Here is a 21,566-nt window from a genome sequence, read left to right on the forward strand (position 1 = left end):
CAATGTCACTGGATTGAAGAATATATGGAGGAGTATAGGGTATAAGAAGACAATGGGGCGGCAGGGTGAAGGTAGGTTATAAAGGACCAAAGGTACAGGGTCATGGGTTATAAAGGACTTTGAACACTAAACATTCAAGTTCTATGATTTTCTATGATGGCCCAAGCCATCAAACAATCAATCAACAAACATTTATTGAGTACCTACTATGTGCAGTCAATATGCCAGGTATAGGGGATAAAAGTACAAAGAATGAAACAATTCCTATTCTCAAAGTGCTAATTCTATCGTGGGAGACAAGTACATAAATATGTATGAGGCATAATTCCTTACCCAACAAATGCCATATCTTAGGCCTCCTCACAAGGGTCAGATTGAGATATTCCCAAGGGGATCCTTAGTTAAATTCTGATGCAAGAACACAGGACAGACTATGATATTGACCTTGACTATTACTAATCATCATTAATCAGAATTTCCCTGTTTTCAGAAACATTTTACACTGCAGATGCTAATTATCTACAACTTTTGCATGGCTACAGCTTCTTCTTGTATTAGAAGTGATGTCAAACCTTACTCTGGGATGTCCACTAGGACAATGGGGTGTCCAGTACATAATGACATCCGAGAGTAAGCTTTGACATCACAGAATAGTGACTCCAAAGATCTAGGTTCTAGTTTTGGCCCTGACAATAATGGGTTGCATTATCTCAGGTAGATCATTTAACCCCTCTGTCTTTGGCTGTTTTGTTTTGTTTTCATCTAGAAAAGAGTTAGATGATCTTTATGGTCTGTTACAACTCAAAAATTCTATTATCCCATATCTGTATCGGTTGGCAGGCTCAAAACAAGGCATTGGAATCGCTGTTTAAACCTGTCATTTGTGAGAATTCCCTGCTCTGGTGAATCTATTGTGCTTTTTATGCTCAAGAGAAACTTTGTTCTGATTGCTATTTTTTTTTCTTGGCCGACTGAAAAATATCTATTTAGGATGGTTCCCAAAATATAGTGTTGTTTACCCAGTGACTGTGACTTTTTTTTCCCCAGTCAGGAATAAAAGCTCCCATAACTACCCTTGACCAACGAGTGCTCTAGGCAGCTCTCTGATTCTATAAGTTCCAGAGAAAGGACTGACCTTTACTGTTTGAGGGAGTTTCCTCATGTGAATGTTCTCTGTGCCAAGGAAATCATAGATCCACTTTCTATCCATATCCTTAACTATCTCAGCAAACTGGCTTTTATGAAACTTTTTTTTTAAATCAATGTTTCATATCCATTGGGCTTTCCCTCTCCCTGGGACAAAGTTTTGGACCATCTTCCCTTGTTATACCTCTAGTGGCTTCCTTGAAATGTTTCTATTGCCAGTTGAATAATGTCCAGTTTTTCTCCTTTTTTTTTTGCTTGCACCTTACCTGTACAATGTCATGTCTCACTATGCTTCTGATCAAGAAAGTCAAGCTTTTTTAAAAGACTAAAATAATCTTAAAAAAACCCAAATTCTCATATTTCTTCACTTCTGCTATTAATTCCATTTTAAATGTCTCTTCTATTCATGCATAAATCTAATTCTTTACAATTCCTTTCAATCCCTGATAATACTTACCTCCTCCATGAAGCCCTTCCTAATTCCATTCCACAATGTATTTTTCTTAACTTTGAATTCCTTTGAACTTTTAAATTCTTTAGTGCTTAGCAACAGAGCTCACAAGCCCCCACCAGTATGCTCCCTATTAACAATTAATCAATTACAAATACTCCCCATTAACAATTAACTCAATTCTTAGAAAATACATTTATTCACATTGTATTATAAGAGCAGTAGTTACAAAGAGTTGTCCCCATTCTTCCACCCAAAACCAAACAAATAAACAAACTGGGACACACAGAGGCACACAGTCTTCAAAGGAAGAGGGAAAGTAGACATCAACTTAAAGTACAATGGTAATGATGCGTGCATGTAGGGAATATATATGGCCAAGGCAACTTACAGCTCCAGAATAGCAGGTCTTCAAAGTCTTTTCTTTCTCTTGAAAGAGTCCTCAAAAAATTATTTGTCAGATGAGGCATCAGTGTCAGTGATGGATGAGTTACTCCATAGATCGACTATGCTTGTTCCTCATAGGTCATCGTGTCTATGCTGAATTCACAGATCTGCTGGACTAACTGGGTTTTCTCTTTGGTGGAAAGCTACTATCTCAACCATCCTAAGCCTTAAACTCAGCTGAGTATCACCATACTCTTTTAGATAGAGTGTTACAATGCTTCTTTCAACTAAAGTGCTATTGTGTTCTTTCTAAAAGGACAATGACCTTTTCTTAACCTAAAATTTGCTGAAGCTTCTCCAGTTCTGTTCCCTTTGGCCACTGGCTTTTAAAATTTTCACCTCTTGTGGGAAAGTGAATTGATATCTCCATGCTCACACAGCTATTAAGTATCAAAACTAGAACTCAGAACCAGGGATCCAGACTTGAAGCCCGATGAATTGAATGTTGACTTTGGACTCAGAAAGATCTGAGTTTGAATCCTGCCTCGGACACTAGCTGTGTCACCCTGGGCAAATCACTTAGCTTCTCCCAGACTTAATTTTCTCTTCTATAAGATAGGAACAATTGCACAGCTACCTCACAGAATTGTGAAGATGAAATCAAATGAGGTAATATATGTAAAATACTTTGAAAACAGTAAATATATACATGCCAAATATTTTCCCTTTGAATCGATTTTGTTCATGCAAAAGGCTTTTCAGTTATGATTAATAAAAATTATCTATTTCATCTTTTGTGATTGCCCTTCTCCTTTGTTTGATTAAGAACTTCCTCTCCATCATAGTTACAAATGATTGGTTCTCTTCTTTTTTATGGGTTGATCTTTAATATTTAGGTTATGTATCTATTTGGAGCTTATTGTATCTACTGTAGCATATGGTACAATTTCTTGGTCTAAACTTAATTTTTGTCAGGCTGCTTTGCAGTATCCCTTGCAGATACTGTAAAATAGGGAGTTATTCCTCAAGTAACTTATCAATCAATCAGCAAACCTTTATTAAGTGCCCTATTGAGTTCTAAATCTTCCTTCATGGTTTACTCAGCAGATCTACTTTTCTTTTTTTAGCCATTACCAAATAGTTTAGATGATTACTGCTTAATAGAATAATTTTACACTTGGAAGTGTTATTACCCTTTAATTTAAACTTTTTTTCATTATTTCCCCCAAAATTCTAGCCCTTTTATTGGGCAGAAAAACTGTATTATTTTTTCTAGCTCTATAAATTAAATGATTTATTGCACTGAATCTGTAAATTAATTTTGGTAGGATAATAAGATCATAAAGCTAGAGCTAGAAGAAAACCTAGAGGTCATCTAGTCCAACTCTCTGATTTTATAGATGAAAAAACTGAGCCCTAGAGAGGCACAGGGGGCAGTTATTATACTTGAGGAGCTCAAAATGAAAACTACCACTCAACCTGCCCAGGGTACTCACCAAGGGTTCATTTTAGGCCGGCACCTAAAACCACTTCAGGTTCATCTCTTTTGAAGTGAGTAAACAGAGGATGGACATTTCTTTCTCTCTAAAATGAGTGTTGCCTGGAGGAAAAGGATAAATATCAAACTGAAATTTATGTTTGCATGAAGAGTTGATTTGCATTTACTGCTGATTATAAAAGTTCTATAAATATCTTATATTGCCAGATTATATTTAATTTGTTTCATGCTGATGGTGGACAAATAGTGGTTTTCTTGCATTATGAATTCATTTTCTCTGGGCATCCTCCTGAGAGTTCAATTCTTTGACTAGCTCATTGTCCATTGAATGTCCTATTAAGGAATTATGAGAAAACATGGATAAGAATTGTATGAGAGGCCAAGCCTAGGGGCACACACCTGGTGAAGGGCTCACATCTAGGAGGTCTGAGTTGTAGTAGAACTAAAGTTGAGTGTCCACTCTAAGTCTGGAACCAATATGGTGGGCCCTTGGGACTAAAGGCTGCCTATAGAGGAGTGAACCAACCTGGGTCAGAAAAACAGAGTTTTATTTATTTATTTAACCATCAGCTGCTATGCTTCTTCCCAACCCCAAGAACATCATGTCTCCCTTAGGACAAACTCATTGCCTAAAAACTCATCATCTTGAAGATTAATTTAGTTATAATACTCAACATCCCCTCAGCACCCTCAATTGCCTCTCCCCTCTGACTGGAGGACTAGAAAGAAGCGCAGTGAATTCCTCCCAAGGTCTCCCTTTATCGAGAGCTCAGACTTCTTAAAAAATTTTTATTAATTAACAATTACTTCCATAAGCTTTTGAGCTCCCTCCCCAAGATGGCATGCAATCTGATATAGGCTATACATATGCGTTCCTATTAAACATATTTTCATATTAGTCATGTTGTAAGGAAGAATTAGAACCAATAAAAGGAACCATAAGAAAGAGGAAACAAAACAACACAGAAGGGAAAAAAAGAGCAAATAGGATGCTTTGATCTGCATTCAAACTCCATAGTTCTTTCTCTGGATGTGGATAGCATTTTCCATCATAAGACTTTAGGAGATGTCTTAGATCCTTGCATTGCTGAGAAGGGCTAAGTCTATCAAAGTTAGTCATTGCACAACGTGGCTGTTACTGTTAACAAAGTTCTCCTGGTTCTGCTCACTTCACTCAACATCAGTCCATACAAGTCTTTCCAGGTTTTTCTGAAGTCTGCCTGGAGAGCTCAGACTTTTCCAGCTAATTTCTTTTACCACCAGCTGCTCTGCTTGGTTTTGACTTTACAAATATCATGTCCTTGTGGTGGTGAGGGGTATCTTCTGGCAAATCCTCTTTTCTCTTTCAGCTTACTTTTTGTGTATTTTCTTCCCCAATTAGACTATAAGCTCTTTGTCTTTCTTCTACTTATATTCCCAGAGCCCTTGATTGTATGGTGATATATTAAGGGAAGCCTACAACCACATCCTGACACCACTTAAGAAGTGTTCTGCCCAGAAAGTAGGATCTAATTATTCCCCAACATATTCTGTTCACTGGGGTAGGGAGTTAGGATGAGGTAACTTAGATCTAGTCTAGAAAAGCCATCTCTTTTAGGAATTTCCTACTCTCCTTTGTTGACCTCTATCAGGGAACTGGCTTCAGAGGAGTCTGGTATATACAACTCTATATCTTATCCAGTAAAAAAAGAGCAAAGGATGATCTCCTTTTAGGGTCTAACTGATTTACATGGCTTTCCAAAAGCAAATAATCTATAGTTCCTCAACTTGATGGAACTCTTGTGCATGTAGGAGCTCTGCTTTGGCCACCTTATCACACACACACACACACACACACACACACACACACACACACACACACAATCCAGTGACTGATCAGATCATTGTTTAAGCTCCTGTAGCCTCTCAAGTTCGTTGGTGGTGTACTCTTGCCCACCCTTCAACACCACGATGGTAGTGGGGATACCCATTAAGTTTTAAAGGGCATTTTCTTTTTGTAGGCTTACTTTTTTATTCCCTAGGCGGCCAGGAAGCTTTGGTGGTGGTTTGATTCCTAATTTGTTGGTTCAGCCAATTATCAGGGATAGATTCTTTGCCACTTAGAGAAAAACTTGCTCATCCTAAGTGGCAGGGAGCCTAGTAGATGTTGCTTCTACCACAGAAGGGAACCCAGGGCATAGTCCAACATGTACCTTATACTTCAGCAGGGAGAGTTTCATAGAGTTAGTTCAGAGACAGGATGGGTAGGAGCTAATGACTTGAGATTTTAAAGGGATAAACACTTTTAAAAAATCACAGATTTTTAGTTTTAAAAGGGAGATCAGTGTTCTTCCTAACCAAAAAGAAATTCCTGCTCTAACATAACCTGACAAATGGGCGTCCAATCTCTCTTTGAGGATCTCTATTGGAACATAACCCACTAATTCCTGAGGAAGACCACTCTTTTTGACCAGGTCTAATTAATAGGAAATGTTTCATGATATCAAATCTAAATTTATCTTTTTATAACTTCCACCAATTGTTCCTAATTCTACCTTCTGGGGCCAAACAGAATAAGTCTGTCACATGTTAGTCCTTTTAATACTTGAAGAAAAATATCATGTGCTTCTTGAATTAACTCTTCTTCAGGCTAACACCCCCCCCCCAATTTTTTCAACTGTTCTATATATAACATGGACTGAAGGATCTGCATCATCCTTGTCTTTCTTCTTTGGATGCGCTCTAGCTTGTCAGTATACTTCTTAAGCTGTGATCTCCAGAACTGGGCACAACATTCCAGAGCAGAATACACAGAGACTATTGCCTCATTTTTGGAAGCTTTGTGCTTCTTATTGCAGTCCAAGATTTCATTATCTTTTATGGTTGCCATATTTCATTCCTGATGCATATTGAACTCACAATTCAATAAAATCCTCAGACAAATATCTATCTAACCGTTCTGTTACTTGTGAAGTTAATTTTTCAAACTAATATGTAAGACTTTGTATTTATTCCATTGTGGCACAAACAACCATATTTTGGTTCAGCAAGCAGGTTGTTCAAAGTTTATTACTTACAGTTGCACAGCTGAGGGAAATCGGTCTCTTTTAGAGTAATGGATCTCAAAGTGTCAATGAATGTAATAGCATACTTATTCAATCACAAATATATGAGAATTCTACCAAGGAAAAGAAGCTTTAGTGAGGTCAGGGATAGCAGGTGGGAAGGGGACACCAAGGACTCATTTGATACTGACCTCTGGCTACAGAATAATTGGAGCTGGCTTTTAACAAGAGAGGAATTTTGGACAAGGTCATATCATAAATAAGTGAAAAGTATGGGGAAGGAGATACCTTTTATAACTATGGATAAAGAAGTGTTTGTAATCAAATGAAGACTAGAGAGGATCATCAAAGCTTTCACACAAAAACAATCAACACAGTAAAAATCAGAAGGTAATCAGCTAATTGGGAAAAGTCTTTCCAGAAATCTTAAGACCCAATATTCAAAAGATATAGGGAACAGATTCAAGTATATAAGGACAAGAGCCATTCCCCAACTGACAAATGGTCAAAGGATATGAACAAGCAATTTTCAAAATTAAAAAAAGTAAGCTATCAGTAACCATATGAAAAAATGTTCTATACTATTATTACTAATAAAAGAAACACAAATTGAAACAATATTATTACTACTTTATACCCATAAGATTGGCAGGAAGGGAAAATGGCAATTGTTGGAGGGGATGTGAAGGACACACACATTCATGTACTGTTGGTGAAACTTTGAAGTGTTCCATCCATTCTGGAAAACACCTTGGACACATACTCCCAAAGTCATGAAACTTTTCTTACTCTTTGACCTACCAATATCACTATAAGAAAACAAAGAAAGAGGAAAAGGACCTGTGTATACAAAAATATTCTTTGCAGCACCATATGTTGTAGCAAGGAAATGGAAACTAAGAGCGGTGTTCATCAATTGGGAAATGGTAGAAAAAATTTGGCATTTGAATTTAATAGAAAATTATTTCTCTGTAAGAAATAATAAAAAGGTCAGATTCAGAGAAACTTAGGAAGCTTGTGTGAAAAGATGAATGAAGATGTGATCAGAACCAGGAGAACAATTTATTCAATGACTACAACATTGCAAAGGAAAAGAATTCTGAAATACTTAAGAATTTTGATTAATGCAATGAGCACTTATGACTGCAGCAGACCAGTGCTGAAGAATACTTCTCACCTCTCGATAGAGAAGTGATGAGGGAGCCAAGATGGCAGAGTAAAAGCAGTGACTTGCTTGAGCTCTCCCACAAACCCCTTCAAATACCTGTAAAAATGGCTCTAAACAAATTCTAGAGCAGCTGAACCCATAAAAAGACAGAGTGAAACAAATTTCCAGCCCAAAACAACCTGGATGGTTGATTGGAAAGGTCTTTTGCTCTGGGCTGGGAGAGAAGCTCAGTTCAGAGTAGGTGCACAGGCAAAGATTAGGCTTCAACAAACCTGGAGCAGGCCTCAGGGGACTGAATCACTGGCAGCTGTGGTGGTTTCCAGACTTCTCAAGCCACAATGCCAAAGATAACTTAGAAGGTCAGCAGGAAAGGTCTGTCTTACAGGGGTGAGAGAGAAGCTAGGTCCCAGCCCCAGTCCCAGTGCAACCCCTGGGTGGTGGCTGCTTCCAGAGCCTCTGGCTCACAGACCAAGGGGGAATCAAGTGGATGATCAGAGGGGACTGCAGGGATCTCTTTGCTGGTGCTAAGGCAGGATTCTCTTGCTTTGCCCAAGCTTGGATCTGGGTCACAGTTCCGGGTGCCTGTCCTTGGGCGAGAATGAGCGCTGGCATGGTGGAGCTTGTAGTGGTAGTGAAGAGAGAATCCTCCTCACAGTTCCAAGGCAGAAAAGAGTGTTTGTGGTCACTCATAGACCAGAGCACAGGCCAGGAAAGGAGTAAACACTTCACCCTTGATTATACCACCTTGGAAGAACTGAAAATTTACAGGTCCCTAGAAGTATCTCTGAAAACAGCTGCACAAACCCCCTGAAGCTTGGGACAGTGCATTCTCCACACTGGAAGCAGACCCCTACCTTAACAAAAAGTTTAAAACTCAAATAATTGGCTAGGATCATGAGTAAACTGCACAAAAAAGTCAGACCATAGAATCTTTCTTTGGTGACAAAATCAAAACATACAACCAGGAGAAGGCAACAAAGTCAAAGCTCCTACATCCAAAGCCTCCAAGAAAAATATGAATCAGTCCCAGGCCTTGGAAGAGCTCAGAAGGGATTTTGAGAAGCAAGTAAGAGAAGTAGAGGAAAAACTGGAAAGAGAAATGAGAGTGATGCAAGAAAATCATGAAAAACAAGTCAACAGCTTGCTAAAGGAGACCCAAAAAAATAATGAAGAAAATAACACCTTAAAAAATAGCCTAACCCAAATGGCAAAAGAGGTCAAAGAAGTCAATGAGGAGAAGAAGGCTTTAAAAAGCAGAGAAGTGATGAATTAGAACTGCAAAATGAGACGTAGACATGATCAATGTGTGGATTTCTTTTATTTTACTATGCTAACTTGTCAAAATGATTTATGTCTGTATGGGCAGGGCAGGGTGGGGTATAGGGCTAGAACTGGGTACATTGGGAAACGCAATAATGATGCCTAAAAAGAAGACAAGAACATCAATGAAGCATTTCAAGAAAATGCACAGAAGCAATCCAAAGGAGATTCAGAGTATGGTACAGACAAGTGAGACAGTGTTGCAACTAATATGCTGAATTGAGTATATAAAGGAACATTATTTTGTTTTTTTTGAATTTTGATTAAAAGGTAATTGCTTTATTCTGAGTTTAATACCAAAGAAATGAGCACTTGTTTATACAAAGTAGAACAAAAAGAGGATTGTGTACAAATCAGGAATCTCTTTTTCATGCTACTTGCCTTTAAAAAAAAAAAAAAGAAAGAACCTGATAAATTCAACACATTATTTTGAATGTTGTCCTGCTTGTCTAGGCTTCTTTCTAGAGCTTATGTCAATTCTTCTCTGTGCACTTTAAAAGCTGTTGCAATGGCCCTCCTCTTCTTTATTTTCTTATGTTGGGAAGGACATCACTACTGCTGTCCCTACTCTATTCTTTCTGAAGACTTCTCTCCTCAAATAATGATACTTGCTCCCAAGAGCTTTGTAACGACTAAACATAGTCAAGCAAAACAAATTTAAACTGTGGCCACATCCATAAACACGTACTTCCCTCCCCACCTTAAGACCAACAGTAAGGGCCTGGATTGCCAACCTCATTGAAAGTCCTCTGGAGATGTCGGCCACTGCATTGATCTGTATAGTTAAGTCTTTCAAAATAATTTTCTTTCAAATATTGTTGTCTTTGTATGAATCATTTTGGTTCTCCTCACTTCACTCTGCGTCAGCTCCTACTTCATAGGATTTTATCTTTTGTCATTTCTTGTGGCGCGAGAATATTTCATCACATTCATATAACACACTTTATTCAACCATTCCTCAGCCAGTGAGTATCCCCTTAGTTCCCAAATCTTCTGCTTTCCTATTTAATCTTCAGGATCAGGAAATTTGTTTTGCTTACAACTATTTCTTCCCTTGTATATGCCTTCTTAATGATCTCTGCCCCTCTCCCCTCCCATTACCCACTTTTTGCCCTCTTAAGTTTGGTGTATTTGTGTACCTAACCTTGTGTGTATAAATATATGTGTGTTCATCCCCTTTTTTGATTCAGATAAGTAGGATGCCTGCTCCCCTAATTCCTTCTTCCATGCTTGTATACTATCCTTCATAAGCATAAAATTATAAGAAAAAATAAATTTCCTTTATACTCTCCTTTTACCTTCCTTCTTTTCTTAAGACAACAGAACAGAATCAATCTACTTCATCATATGTTTTTCTTATTTAACTTCATCACCTCTGAAGACATTAAAGTTCTGAGGAGAAACTTGTTTCTTTTCCCTTTTAGAATGTTAGCACTACCAATCGTTCAAATAAATTTACCTTCTTAGGTTTCTCTTGATTTTTGTTTGCATTTCAAAATTCTTACTCAGCTCTGTTCTTTTCCTCTTTCTCCATGTTTTGCTATGGCTAGTTGTTCGTTTTCGTTTAATTTTGTTTCTTCCTTATTGTTTTGACTTTGGGGCCCTTATAACCTATGGGAACTTTGAAAAATGTTTGTTTGTTGAATTTGTTTAACTAGTAGGACTGTGTTTTGTGAGAGAATGTAATACTCAGGTCTATCAGCTATGGTATTTCTGAATCTTTACCATATACTATTAATTTGTGTCATAAATGAAAACTGCGCCTTTTGGTGCAAGGCATTGGGGGAAGGCAATTAAGGAAGGACAATATTTAAGCCTTCTTAGGTCCTCAGAGAACTCTCCAGCATTGCTATTATAGATCAAGGTGGCAAAAGCACCCAATTTGATTTCAGAGAATAGCAAATATTTGAAGAATGGTTGTGGCAAAAGTGATCAGGAAAATTCTGATCATTTCATGTGTCCCCCATTCAACTTGATTAGGTTACCTGGGGATGGACCTTTCTTAGAAGATGGCATAGCCTATAGAGCTAAATATGTATACTGGTCCCTTCTTGAGAGAACACAATTTATTCTTAGTTATTGGGGCTGCCTCTGATGACATAGGCTCAGGAAGTTAGATTATTATTGGGAAAAGCTGCCCAGAGAAAATTTTTTTAAAACTTTCTCCCCTTGCTTGAACTTTCAGACTGGAATGGAGCAGGTGAGGGAAAGGATTTCTCTCCCTTCTTTTTCTTCTCTTTCACCCCCAGAAACAATAGCAACATAGTAAAAGCACATGATAGTGGGAAACATATACTTTTGCATTTAAGGCTAAGATTGTAATTTGTTATAATCTGAGTTCCTCTTTAAACAGTTCTGCTTACTTTTCAGAGCACAGGTTAGTGGCTAGCAATCATTAGAAATGGATATTTCCACCTTTGGAGGTTGCCTCTTGGGTAATGTTGAGTTCAAGTTTCTGAATTTGAAAGCTTGTTGAAAATCAGGTACCAGTGGCCCAGAAAGAGAAGCAAATAACTTTATAATTGTGCAACCTGGAGGAGAAGAGGAATACTAACTAATTTTTGGAGAATTAAAAGCATACTGTGGCTGGCCAAAGGATATGAACCTTGTCAACCTTCTGTAGTTATTTTGAGTTGCTAGGACAATGCAGGAATGACATATATGGGAAATATCTGCTCAACAGTTCTACAAATGGTATTTACCTTCTGTAGCCAATATAGTGAAGGTAATGGGTTGACTGTTTTATGATTCTGCATGTTTTCATGTGTCCTTGTGAATTCTTTTCGTCTTATGTAGTTTATGTGGTGGAAGAAATAAAATGCTATCCCGTATTGTAGATAGAATTATCTTTGTGGGATGAGACCTTGTTACTTCCATATGAGGAAATCTTAGGCATGAGCCATATCTAAACTTTGTTTTAGATATTTCTTTCAAATTTAACCTGGGATAGGGAAAGAGTCAGAGAGAAACTTGCCCTTCTGGTGGTCACTCCCCTTATTTCTCTCCCCTCATATCTCCTCCCACTTAATCTAGATCATGGCGAATCACAACCCTCTACAATTTAGGAAGCGGATTTTGATAACTGCTTTGGTTGAATGATTCATCACCCTGTGGCCACAGCTGGTAAGTGGTAGAGCTGAGCCTTTGCATGCCCATCACCTATCAGTGCATTTTACATAGTAGGTGTATTTATTAAATGAATTTTGGATTCTATTAATTCTAGTTTCAGGGCTCTTTCTTAATCTTTACACTGTTCATCTTTACTTAAAGTACTTCCTCTCCACTTTGTTTTTGGACCAATCCAAGAAGCCCCACACCTTCCATTTTTCTCTTGAGTTTATTAGTGATATCAAGCTTGAGAACATCTTTGGGATCCATACTTCTTACAAACACGTTGAAGACAGATACAAAAGACAGTTTTTTTGTCCTCAGAGTACTCTGAGCCTTGCAGTGGAGAGCTACATGAATAAGATGTCTCAAGCCCAAACAGAGAGGAAGTTTACAGATGTTTATGTCATGTAGACATGAGCATTAACGGACTTTTAAATCAGTCATTGCACAATTAAGTCACTCTCATTCAACCCCAGGCCTGGCACCAAAAGCCGAAAACTTGGAGTTTATTTTGTCACCTTCTTTCCCCAGCTGAATAGCTTGTCTGAGTATTATTCCTGACATCTCCTGAAAGATGACACCGAGCCCCGAAACCAGCGAATCGTGAATCAAAGCTGCTTCTTGCCATCATAAAAGAGATGTTCTAAGCCCAAAACATAAGGATCATTTTATCTTTATTAATAGTTTAATGCATCTGAGAAAGCTATTTGACATTTTTTACACCTCCAACTCCTTTCTTCATGCATTGCTGATCAGACTATACTAGAGTTCATTCAGTTCCATCCATTTAATAAGTGGGTAAATTCTACGTCAAATTTGCATTGAGCCTCCCAATGATTCTACGATGCCTCTGAACTTCACTAGCTAGGACATCCCAACACCTTTATGTCAAAGTTATAAGTCTTCTCTAGTCACAAAAGAAGGAGTCAGTGAAGTTGTTGGGATTGATGTTGCTCTTAAAGAGGCCTTCCCGATGAAGACTTTGCTGTAGAAATTTAAGTAATGTACCCTGATGAATGATGTGGATAGATGTTTTTCTTCATCTATTTAATTAAAGCTACACAATTATAAACAAATACACCAAATGAATTAAAAAAGATATCAAAGATAGGTCATTGAGACCAACTAGATTGGTATGAACTATTTATATGCAATCAGCTAATACTGAGCCTTCTGAAAAGTGTTTTGTCCTTAATGGCAACCTTTTCAAGTAAGAATGACATCCAATTGGCTAATTACATCAATAATTCCTATTCATAAATTTAGTTTGCAATTGTCAATGCTATCAGTAACTGCTATCTGAGTTCAGGGAAGTGAAAGATCAGTGCGGACTGGCAAAGTTAGGAAAAGATTGACACAAGAGAAAAGAGGCTAGAGCTTGGGACTGAAAAATGGGAACAATTTATACTATTGGTGTAATATGTATGTATTTGCCTATGTAGGTTGTGTGCATGTGCACATGGGTTGTCTAAATATGGCTAGGGAGGCATGAATAGGTATCTTTGGGATCTTGAGCATTCAACAAGATTCTTGCCAGGAGGGGAGGAGGAGATTGGGACTATGAAGCTAATCTGATTGGCTCTTCTCAGAGAACGCATATGGAATTAGGATTTTCTCTATCTAACCCCTCCCCTAAGTATAGCTAGTTTAGAGGAAATGATTTCATTCTTAGATTCAAGCTACCTTCCTGGTCATTATTCTCAGAAAGAGAAGGAGTGACCCAAGCTTGTATCTGGAGGCTTGGTTCCTTTCCACCAAAACTAAAGTAAGAGCTTGGCAGATGCTTCTTAATTGATTAATTCTTCCTCCACTGTTAAATTCTTGAGGGAGAATGGAGTGGATGAAGTGATCTTTTTAGATCTCTTCCATCTCTCACTTAAGAATCATGAATCTAGGATCTTTCCCTTCAAGCTCAAAAAGTAAAAGATGAATACCTTATCCACCCAGCTGCATTCCTCTGTATTCCTGCATCATGCCTCAGGAACCCTTCATCCTACAAGATTACATCAGCCCCTGGAACTCACCTCATCAGTACCTTCTGCTCCTGGGCCTCTTCCTCTGTTTGGGTGCTTTTAGGTGGGAGCGGGCAGGCTTGTAGAAGGTACTTAATAAATGTTTATTGACTGATTCAATTGGAGGTATGCTGTCCAGCTTCCCTTCCCCAATTCCTGCAAAATTCTGATGTTCATAACAAAGTGAATAATGATGAAGAAATCCAATGAGAAACTATAGTTGGGGACATCTTCCAACCCAGAGTTGTACAAAAAGAAGCCCATGAGCAATAGGAAGGGGAGCCCCTCCAGCAAAGCTAGCACCAGTGGGACCTAAGACAGGAATGTGTATCAGACAAAGATCTGTGGCTGGAGGCAGCAAGAGCAGAGGGCTCCCCTGAGGAAGTTCTAGAGTGGAACCTTAAAAGTCTTGGGGAGAAGCAGTGGGTAGTGGTACCACAACACCCAAACCTGGGTATTCCGGGCTCACAGACTTTGAGGTCCATACCACCCTGTCGTGAGATATCAGAGAGGACCTTGAGCACTCTTAATGTCAAAGGTCCAGGGAGCCTAACCCCAGAAAGTGGTTAAAATAAGAATCTAGGGAACCTAGGAGGTTCTAACTAAGCAGAGTTGGCCACTCTCTTCCCAAAGCTTATGAGAAGGCAGAGGTTGGTCCTTGCACAAACCCCCCATTCAAGAACTAAAGCTGAGGATATGAGTAAATGAAAGAAAATAACAGTTAGTATCAAAGACTATTTCAAAACTAGATATTCCCCCCAAACAAGGAAGGATTAATACCACGTCAACTAAAAGCAGAGACTGAAAGGGGAAAAAAGTGTTTTTTCCACAATGACTACATAAAGAAATAAAGCAAGAGGTAAAAAATGGAGTTGTAATGGTGGGTCTTCAGCTTGCTAAGATGTGAAGGACACCAGGGAGCTACTTCTGGGGGAATCAGAATGACTTGTGAGAGGAGTACCTAGGAGAGACTGGGGCATGTGAAGACATTCAGTAATTGGTTTCAGATGGAAAATCATGTGTTTGGGAGGAATTTTTTCTCCTTGATTTGTCTCTTCGAAAGAGCCTGAATCAACTCTTTGCTTCTTTGTTGCTGCAAGGGAGTGAAGTGACTTCTTCATTCATAGCATCTGGTGAGACCATGCAAGAAGAGGGAAGATCTTAGGGATGCTTCCTCCCCAGAGGAAATGTAGTTCACAAGAAACAAAGCCTCCTTGGCCCTTTCATTCATTCTTTTCTTTTCTTGGTATAGTGAATATATGTGCTTGGAGCACATGTGCTCCAACACTAGCAGTTTCAAAGGCTAAGAGAGCAAGTCATGGAAATCCAAGAATCAGAATCCAGGCTGCGTGTTGCAGCCAGTGCAACACTGATGTCCCAATGGCCAAGAGACTTTTGGGACCTCGGTTCATTGGAAGAACTAATCTGCAGTGATGCCACTTTTGGATGTGTTGGTGAGCTATAATTTAGCTAATCAAGAGAGACCCTGACCCTCTCAGACACTGAGGTGGGATAGAGGAGGATTATATCCCCAAGGTGTTGGGTGAAATGTTGTATGTTTGTTCTTGGTATATCTTTAAAATAAACAATTCTTCTCTTACCAAGAGGATATCCTGGAGCCAGCTCAAACCATGTTGGAGAGTGCAGATTGTTAATTTTTTAGCATGAGCATTTATACCTAGGAAATGAATAAACAACAAATCAGGGCTTGATTTATTGTTTCGTTGATTGTCTGTTCTTAATAAAGGTTGATTATGCAGATTAAACTTTAAAACATGTACTTGGTGCATTCCCCCCCCCCGGAGAGATGGTTGTTAAACCTTTACCAGCAGATCTTTGATTTTGTACTGACATTCTAACTGGTAAACAATAAGATTTCTTCCCATGACATTGTAAGACCTTGAGTTTCTTCATTCCTCTTTGCTAATTAAAAAAAAAAACTATCATTAGCTCATTTTGTTTTTAATACTAATCACTTCCTAATAAAGCTCTACTCCTTACTACCTCATAGATGCCTTATATGTAACAAAGAATTAAACAAAACTGACTCACAAAATGATCATATTTGGCAACTCATACAGCATCATTCCCACAAACTTCCACCTTTCTACTATAGCCAATTCCATTGATCTGATTTTCTGATTTTTTTTTTTATCAATACCTAATAGTCTTGAAGACTGGTAATTTATAATATAGTGTGAGGTCTGTGCCTCCTTTACTCACATTTGTTTCCTCTTTTTCCTCAAGATCCGAGACTATCATTCCAAATGAATTTTTTAGGACTGTTTTGTTTAATTCTGTAATGTATTTCCTTGGTAATCTGATCAGTATAGATCTAAAAGTAGAAATCAATTTAAGTATCTGCAAATATCAACATTTTTATTCTATTGTTTGGGTCTCAATCTTGAGCAATGAATAGCTTTTTAACTATGACTCCTTTCATTTCTTTAGAGAAGTACCTAGTGAGTTACAAGCATCTGGTGAAGTTCTTAGAATTTTTTTTTTTAATTCATAATGGAAGGAAGTGATAAATTTCAGTTAGACGTTACTGAAAGTAAAGATGCAATTTTTTCCCGTACAAATTTACCTGGGGGTTTGGGTCAGTGGAGTGTATGTAGACCCCAGGTTAAGAACCACTGCTTTAAAGAGTATTTTGCAATTGTACTTACGTAAACTTTGTATATCTTGGTAGGTTAACTGTGATGTTTTTTACATTTTGAATAAATGTTGTCTTTGCAAAATTTTGACTGAGGTATAAAGAACAGACTAGTAAGAAGAGAGAGAAGGGAGAATGGTTGATGTGGTGGTTCATATATATGCATATTTAAAACTAAGGAACTGCTGCAGTGGGTTAAAGCACTGCACTTTCCCTCTGGATTCAGATATTTGATCTGGACCAGGTTTTAGTCCTGGTGGAGCATGGCCTCTAATAAGGGTTATGTTCCTTTTTTTTTTTTTAAACTTTCTTTGGCTCAATAAACTTCCTGCCCCCATAAGAAAAATCTATATAAAGCTTGGTTTATGTCTGTCTCCCCATGCAGGAAGAGTAAAAAGTTGCTTAATGTACAATATGAATCAAGTAGGGGATTGGTATTTTATTCTTATACCCCACAAAATGGCTGAACATAAAAGACACAGTACACGTTGGCAGAATGACTCAAGACTAGATTCAGCAACTTAATTTAAAATGATTATTATAAACTGCTTGGAGGCTGATACTTAAATCTCATCAGAACATAAAGGAATTAGCAAAACTGCTGATTAAGGATTTCATTTTACTTCATCTCTGTAGTAGGTCCACGTTTCTCTTTCAGTAAGTCAGGTTAGGGCCTTGACCTCCACTTCCTGTTGGACGATCCAGTTTTCCAATGAAGAAAGACTGTTCGCTATCAGTCACTTCACTTCCTGGACCCAGGACCTCCAGATTTCTCAACTTCACATGGTTGGCTCTAAACCAGGAGATACTGTCATCAAGACTGATATCTAATTATCTACTGGGGAAAGAAAATTGTTGTTCAGTTGTTTCAGTCTTGGAGTTTTCTTGGGAGAGATACCGGAGTAATTTGCCATTTCCTTCTCCAGTTCATTTGCAGATGAGGAAACTGAGGCAAACAAGGTTAAATGACTTGCCCAGGATCACACAGCTAGTAAGTGTCTGAGGCCAAATTTGAACTCATGATGATGAGTCTTTCCGATTTTAAGCCCAGTGCTCTATCCATTGCACCATCTAGCTGCTCCTTGGAAAGGAAGTACAAAGCAGAAAAGGGATCCAGGAACAAACTTACCTAGTGGAACCTCCTTACTCTATTTGCTATGTGAGAGTGGTTGCCATGATTTCTGAACAGGGAAGGCCAACCCATCTCCCACACCTCACTCATTTTAGAATTACATGATGTCATTTGAAGGGCCAAAGAAAGAGTTATTTCTCTCCTTTTAAGTAACACAGAGCTCCATACTCTTGCCACAGTCATTGGACTGGAGTAGACCAAGGGCCCGCCAATGGTTTTCTAGATCATACTAAAGTGACAAGTGTTTTCAGCACTGGGCCATCAGCCCAATGTGTAGGAGCATCCAGGAAGTCCATCATTCCCTGAAGGTTCAAGTACTAAATCATCATTTCTCTGGAATCTCTGGAAATTTCCAGGAGGCTTTTGGGCACATGATCCCTGGAATAGTGTCTACAGGCAGGACTGTTAGAAACAATTTGAAACAGCTCTCAAGTGCCAATGATTAAATATTTAATGTTGACATTTGTATCTCCAAAATTAACAAATGCTACAAATCAGGATTTGATTTCCTATTTTGCTGATTGTCTAGAATTAAGAAAGTGATGGAGATTAAATTTAGAAGTCTGTTGTGTGTTCAAATTTTTGGAAAGCTAGTTGTTAGGTATTTGTCAGTATACCTTTGTCTATAGGCCAATACAACATTCATTAGATATAAACAAAAATATATGTGTTTGGAGGTGCGGGAAAAATAGATTGGGGAAGAATTAAAAAAAATACTAGATTATTATTCATTTGAGTTCCACAGGAAGAGAATTTGATGCCTAAAATACATAGAAACGCATCAGGATAAACATCTATGGTAAATTATGAGATGAAAATTGAAAAGTAATGTAATTGTCATGAAACAAATCTTTACTCAAAAAACTTATTTAAAGCTTGTCTCAAGTGTTCTGTGAGAAAGATTATAGAAGCATTGGTATCCAAAGTAGTTTGAAAAAGTTGCAGGAGAATTGTTGTGATAATCAGTATTTTCAAACTAGAAAGCTGTGGAAGAATCAAGCAGAAAATCACCTTCTTTTGATTGGAATGAATTGGTCTCTGGAATCTGTAGACTCTTAGCCTTGGTATGACCTATGAGACTCTTCTTTTACTCCTACTGGGAGGAGAGGATATAGCAGAGGACATAGAAGGAGTGACATTAACCTTCTCACCACATCCAAAAGCTAAACTTTAAAGTAAAACATTCCTTTAATTAGCTCAAATGCTTTATTCAGGGTGAATAGACCATCGGTGTTTGAGATGATAAGAAGGTGCCAAGGCAGCTGAAGGAGGCACCTTGGAGGCATTTTGATGCCAAGATGATTTAAACCTCGAGCTATGCACACACCTTGGGAATGGCTTTTGACTCGAAGCAAAGCATTCAGGATGAGTTATAAAGAAATAGCCTACTTAACATGAAGTTTTGAACAAGTTGATAAGAGTTCAGGTTTAGAGAACGGAACACTAAATAATACATAAAAGCTTGCTTTATAGTAATTATGTACTTTATTTTTAACATTTATATTTAACTGTTTTCATATAGTTGTATTTTTGTTTAAAAATTAAGTTAATGACTGAATTTTCAAGAAACACGTATTTGATGATTTGGATCATGAGACCAAGATACTTAGCATCTGTTGTTAGTAATATATCCTAATTACAGGAGAAATACCAAAGAAGTTTAGCTCTTATAAGATTTAGCGAGTCTTCATCCTAATTCCCACAAGCACTGACAAGTTAGGTTTCTGGAGCAAGGATACATTTTCCCCTCATCATTCTAGTGGCACCCCTGAGTGTCTGGGGGCATCTTTGTAATGTTATTGGCTCTAGCATCCATCCCAGTGTGTTCCTCCCACTATCAATTGCAATTTATCTCTTTAATATCACCTAAACAGTGCCACTTAATATCTCCTCAACATTATTAATACTTTTTTTTTTTGCTTTTTGGTGAGGCAATCGGGGTAAAGTGACTTGCCCAGAGTCACATAGCTAGTAAATGTCAAGTGTCTGAGGCCAGATTTGAACTCAGGTCCTTCTGACTCCAAGGCTGGAGCTCTATCCACTGTACCACCTAGTTGCCCCCCCCCATTATCCTTTTAACAGCAATTAGATTTTGCCTGAGAAGATATAGCAAGAATCATGAGTACAAGACCCTCTTCTCCAAGCTAGGGGCACGCTCTCCCCTATACTATACTGGAGGACAGTGAGCTCAACCTTAAAGTGGTGATGACAATATATTCTTCCTCCTCCCCCAGCTCTCAACCAAGTTCGTTTCCTCGTATAGCATAGCCAGTGGACAAGGCCACTCCATTGTCTCACTTTCAATCCATGCCTGAGCTGGGTCATTCAAGGCTTTTTTCTTTACCAGGTTTGGCAGACCACAAACTCTGCATGGACTCCTGTCACTGGACATCTGGCCCCTTAAGTTTTTGAATATCACAAAGTCTTTCTATCTCAAACACTTCTTCAATTAAGAGCAGGAAACAACAGACACAACAGAGTTAGAAGCAATGGGTAGGCAATGTGTTCATGGTTTTATGGGCTTCCTGTTGACCTGGGTGAGAAGCTAGACAGCTAGAGATGATGCTACATCTCTCAGCCACTTCAGGGCCCCTCCCCCACCCAAAGCTCCACAGCAACTTGTCCTCCTTGTTCATCTCCATGGATAAACACTCATTTCCTGCTCAGCAGCCAATTGCAGAAGCCTTTTCTTCACCACTCAGTAAATGAGTAGAAACTAGCCATTGTATATGTGCATATACTCTGAAGTCCACATGAGTGGACATCAGGCTGAGGATGCTGGACTTTCCCATAAGGGTTGGGTTCTTGTGGGCTAGTCCTCTATCACAGAAGAAAAACAAAACAGCCTCATTTATGAAACTGGAGACCTAAATTATGTAGCTAGGACTATCGCATAAGTGAGGGAGGTGATAGAAGTTAACAGCTGAGTGCTCTAGGCAAGACCCCGTTACTATGTTCTCTGTCTTTTGTCTCGGTGTCTCTGTCTTTATCTCTATCTCCCCCTTCCCCTTTCTCTCTCTTCAGCAGCACCTAGATGGCATAGTGGGAACAATACTGGACCTGGAGTCAGGAAGACTTTTCTTCCTGAGTTCAAATCTGGCCTCAGACATTTACTAGTTGTGTGACCCTGGACGAGTCACTTCACCCTGTTTGCCTCAGTTTGTCATCTGTAAAATGAACTGGAGAAGGAAATGGCAAAACAGTCCAGTATCTTTGCCAAGAAATCCCCAAATGGGGTCATAAAAAGTCAGAAATGACTGAAATGACTGAACAATAAGAATATGAGCAAGGACATAAACTTCTCTTACCGCCTCTTACCTATAGATACTTGTAAAATAAAAAAAACCCAGAACCATTAAGCCACTGTTTCATGGTAGACCATGCTATTATATTGTCATTACAGAGCTAGTTATAAGAGAAGGAGAGAAAGAGAGACAATGTATATACCAGGCAAGAATTCTCAGTGGCACAGTAATGTGATATCAAGTCCTTTGTGCTTGGATTGCTTTCATTGCATGCTGCTATGTACTCCTGTATGCTATGTGTTCTTGGTGAATCCTTGAGTGCTGGGCTATACTGTGAGCTGCCTGAGGTCTAAAGCCCAGGAACACTGCAGGGTGGGGTCATGATGAATCTGTTAC

Source organism: Phascolarctos cinereus, unplaced genomic scaffold (assembly GCF_003287225.1).
Source record: "Phascolarctos cinereus isolate Bilbo 61053 unplaced genomic scaffold, phaCin_HiC Scaffold_4;HRSCAF=312, whole genome shotgun sequence".
Classification (NCBI taxonomy): Eukaryota; Metazoa; Chordata; class Mammalia; order Diprotodontia; family Phascolarctidae; genus Phascolarctos; species Phascolarctos cinereus.